Genomic DNA, 5,202 nt, shown 5'->3' with positions numbered 1-5,202 from the left:
AAACTTTCCCACATTTTCCTACCTTCTTCTAAGCCCTCTGATGTATTCCAACCTCTTCCTGCTACCCAGTTCCAAAGTCTCTTCTCCATTTTTGGGTATCCTTATAGCAGCACCCCACTAGTTCCTGGTACCAATTTACTGTATTAGTCTGTTCTCACACTGCTAATAAAGACATATGAGGCACTGGGTAATTTATAAAGGAAAGAGATTTAATTGACTAACAGTTCCACATGGCTGGGGAGGCCTCAAAATCATGGCAGAAGGCAAAGGAGGAGCAAAATGATGTCTTACATGGTGGCAGGCAAGAGAGCTTGTGCGGGGAAACTCCCATTTATAAAACAATCAGATCTCATGAGACTTATTCACTATCATGAGAACAGTATGGGGAAAACTGCCCCCATGATTCAATTATCTCCACCTGGCCCTGCTCTTGACACATGGGGATTATTACAATTCAAGGTGAGATTTGGGTGGAGACACAGCCAAACCATATTACTAAGATAGTTCACTAACACTAGGCCTGTCCTACAGGAATAACTAGAAGACATTCTTTAAAATGCACCAAGACCACTAATTATTAACTCAAACATACAAAAGCACAAAAATTCATGGTATAAGTAATACAGAATCATATTCAATATACTCTGATATGGTGATGTTTAAACCAATTTTATGTCAGTATGATAGTTAATAAAAATACATCAAAACAACAATAGGTAAAATTTAATTTTCAAGGAATACAAATTATAAAATAATTTAAATTTTGACACCAAAAACATAAAATGTAGTGGGTAGAATAAAAGTGTAGTTTTGTAACTCTACAAAATCAAATTCAATCAAAGTTAAATTGTTATCAGCTTAAAATAGTTTGTTATAAGTATGTTTTATGTAAGTCTTATAATAAAAAGGCAAAAATCTATACTAGATTTTAAAAATATGAACAATTCACTAGAGAAAACCGTTAAGTCACAAATGATGATAGCAATAGAGGAAGAAAAAATATATATAAAACACAAGCAGAAGACAAAAGACAAGGGCTTCAGTTCACCAGGCAGAACTTTCCAGAATACTCAGTGAGATGCAGAGAAGTGAAGCTGCCTGAGCTTCAAAAAGCTACTACAGTCTTTTCTGCTTTCTCACACTGGCCTCATCCAACTCACTAGCTGTAGAAAATGGTGAAATAAACCACTTTCCATGATTTTTAGAGGGTCAAACAAAGTACCACTAAGGAAGAATTTAAAAAGGCTTATAGGAAACTGGCCTTGAAGTACCACCCTGATAAAAATCCAAATGGAGAGAAGTTTAAACGGATTTCTCAAACTTACAAAGTTATTTCTGATGCCAAGAAAAGGGAATTATACAACAAAGGAAGATAACAGGTAAATAAGAGCGCTGAGCAAGTGGCAGTTCTGGGTCCCCTATGGACATCTTCAACATAATTATTTATGGAGGAAGAAGAATGCAGAGAGAAAAGAGGAGTAACATTGTTGTGCATCAGCTCTCAAAAACCTTAGAAAATGTATGTGATGGTACAACAAGAAAATTGGCACTTCACAAGAATGTAATTTGTGACTAATGTGAAGGCAGAAGTGGGGAAAAAAACAGGAGAGAAGGATAGTGTTGTCCCAATTGCCAAGTTACTGGACTGCAAATAAGAATTCATGCAATAGGGCCTGGGATGGTTCAGCACACTTAGTCTGTGTGCATGCATGGAGTGCCACGGTCATGGAGAATGAATCAGTCCTAAAGATAGATGTAAACACGAAAATGGAAGAAAGATAGTTTGAGGGAAAAAGATTCTAGAAGTTCATGTTGACAATGACATGAAATATGGCCAGAAGATAACATTTCATGGTGAAGGAGACAAAGAACCCGGATTGGAGCCAGGAGATATTATCATTGAGTTAGATGAAAAGGACCATGCTGTTTTTACTTGACAAGAAGACTAGTTTATGTCTATGGACAGACAGCTGGTTAAAATATTGTGTGGTTTCCAAAAACCAATATCCACTCTTGATTACTGAACTATAGTCATCACCTCTCACCCAGGTCAGACTGTCAAATATGGAGAAATCAAATGTGTGCTAAATGAAGTCATGCCAATTTTTCATAGACCATATGAAAAGCATCACCTAATCATCAAATTCAAGGTAAACTTTCCTGAGAATGGTTTTCTCTCTCATGATAAGCTCTCTTAGTTGGGTAAACTCTTACCTGACAGGAAGGAAATAGAAGAGATTGTTGAAATGGATCAAGTTAAAACTGGTGTACTTTGATTCAGATCAGGAAAAACAGCACTATTGCAATGGAGAAACATGTGAGGATGATAAACATCATCCCAGAGGCGGTGTTCACTGCCAAACTTCATAAAAGGACCAGTGAGTAACACTCACTCCTGGCATTTGATGAGCAGTAGTGAGTAAATGAAGGATTATAATCATAATGTGTTCACTACCTGCTATTGTTTTTGTTTTAGTACTCAACTATAATAATGTTTTTAAAATTAAATAATAAACAAATATAAAAGCTCAAAAAAGCAGAAAATAAATTACAAAATGGTAGTAGTAGGTTCTTACCTATCACTAATTACTTTGAATGTAAATGAATTAAATTGTCCAATAAAAAGACATAGAATTACTCACTTGATTTAAAAAACAAGACCCAACTATACGCTACCCAACTAGACTCAACTCACATTTAAGGCCACACATAGACTGAAAGTGAGGGGATAAAAAATAATATTCTATGCAAATGAAAACCAAAAGAGAGAGACCAAGATTAGCTATACTTAAAGTAGGCTTTAAATCAAAAACAGTAAAAAAGATAAAGAAGGTTATTACATAATGTTTAAGGATAAATCTATCAAAAAGACAAAACAAGTGTAAATACATAATACACCCAACATTGGAACACCTAAATATATAAGGGAAATCTTAAAGGATCTGAAGGGAGATAACAAATGCAATACAATCAGAGTGAGGATTTCAGTTCCCTACTTTCAACAATAGACAAATCACTCAGACAGAAAATTAATAAGAAAACATTACCTTTGAAATATCCTTAGACCAAACGGATGTAATAGACATATACAGAACATTCCATTTAACAGAATACATGTTCTTTTCAAGGGAACATGGAACATTCTCCAGGATAGATTACATGTTAGGCTACAAAACAAATCTGAACAGACTGAAGAAATTGAAAATATATCAAATATTTTTTCTAATCACAAGTGTATGCAATTATAAATCAAAAACAGAAGAAATCTTGGAAAATTCACAAATATGTAGAAATTAAACAACATACTCTTGAATAATCAATGGGTCAAGAAGAAATTAAAAGGTGCAGCACACCAACATGGCACATTATACATATGTAACTAACCTGCACGTTGTGCACATGTACCTTAAAACTTAAAGTATAATTAAAAAAAGGGACATTTTTAAAAACTTGAGACAAACAATAATGGAAGCACAACATACCAAAACTTATGGGATACAACAAAATCAGTTCTATATTTAAAAATCTCAAATGAATAACTTAATGTTATACCTCAAAGAAAAGAAAAAAGAAAAAAAAACTAAGCCCAAAGTTAGAAGAAATAAGAAAATAAAGGTTAGAAAAGAAATAAATAAATAGAGACTAGAAAAACAATAAAAGAAAATCCATGAAATCAACAAGTTTTTTGAGAAGATTAACATAGTCAATGAAACTTCACCTAGACTAACAAAAAAGAGAGTCAACTCAAATAATTAAAATCAGAAAAAAGAGAAAAATTACAACTGATAGTATACCTATATAAGAATCATAAGAGATTACTTTGAATAATTGTATGCCAACCAATGAATAAATTAGAAGAAATGGATAAATTCGTAGATACATACAACCTATTCAGTCTGAATCATGAAGAAATAGAAAAAATATAAAAAATAACCATTAAAGGGAGAATTAGTAATAAAAAGTCTCCCATGAAGTAAATGTTCAGGATCTGATGGCTTTACTTAATTCTACCACTTAAAGGAGAACTAATATAAATCCATCTCAAACTCTTACAAAAACAAGTATTTCCAATTTTTTTTATGAGGGTAGAATCATCCTGGCACCAAAGCCAGACAAGGACATTATAAGAAAAATAATTACAGGCCAATATCCCAAATGAAAATAAATGCAAAAATCCTCAACAAAATGTTAGCAATATCTAATAAACAGTATATTAAATGAATCATTTAATCATTTAATATGATCAAGTAGAATTAATCCCAGGGATGCAAGGATGATTCAACATAATCCAAATTTATAAGTATGATACACCTCATTAATAGAATGAAGGGCAAAAACCATATGATCAATCTCATTAGAGGCAGAAAAAGCATTTGACAAAATTCAGCATCCTTTCATGATAAAATCTCCCAATGGATTAGCTATAGAAGGAATGTACCTCAACACAATGAAAGCCATGCATGACAAGCCACAGCTAACATTATACTTAATGATGAAAACAATGGCAACTTTCCCTATAAGATCAGGAACAAGACATGAATGTCTAATTTCACCTCTTCACTATAGTACTGAAAGTGACTATAGCGCTCCTTGCCAGAACAATTAGGTAAGAGAAACAAATAAAATACTTCCAAATGGGAAAAGATTAAGAAAATTGTTCATGTTTGGTGATGACGTGATCTTATATATGGAAATCTAAAGACTCCACAAAAAACTGTTAGAACTAATAAATGAATACAGTAAAGTTGCAGGATAAAAAAAATCAACATGTAAAAGTCAGTAGTGTTTCTATGCACTAACAATGAACAATCTGAAACAGAAATCGAGAAAAATATTTCATTTACAACAGCTACTAAGAATAAAAAGTACTTAGGAATACATTTAACCAAGGATGTGAAGGATTTGCACACTAAAAATTTCAAAACTTTGATGAAAGAAATTGATGACACAAGTAAATGTAAAGATATTTTATGTTCACAGGTTGGAAGAATTAATATTGTTAAAATGTCACTATTAGCCAGGTGTCGTGGCTCATGCCTGTAATCCCAGCACTTTGGGAGGCTGAGATGGGTGGATCACTTGCAGACAGGAGTTCAAGACCAGCCTTGCCCACATATTAAACCCCATCTCTACTAAAAATACAAAAAATTAGCTGGGTCCGGCAGCACAGGCCTGTAATCCCAGCTACTTGGGATGCTGAGG

At 33.4% G+C, this 5,202-nt stretch overlaps 1 pseudogene; it reads left to right on the top strand.

Moving 5' to 3' along the window:
* Positions 1 to 1,172: 1,172 nt before the first annotated feature.
* LOC129031922 (dnaJ homolog subfamily A member 1-like) lies at positions 1,173 to 2,370 on the top strand (annotated as a pseudogene).
* Positions 2,371 to 5,202: the final 2,832 nt, after the last annotated feature.

Source organism: Pongo pygmaeus, chromosome 11 (genome assembly GCF_028885625.2).
Source record: "Pongo pygmaeus isolate AG05252 chromosome 11, NHGRI_mPonPyg2-v2.0_pri, whole genome shotgun sequence".
Classification (NCBI taxonomy): Eukaryota; Metazoa; Chordata; class Mammalia; order Primates; family Hominidae; genus Pongo; species Pongo pygmaeus.
The sequence above is the reverse complement of the archived record's forward strand: the minus strand, read 5'-3'. Positions and strand labels throughout refer to the sequence as shown.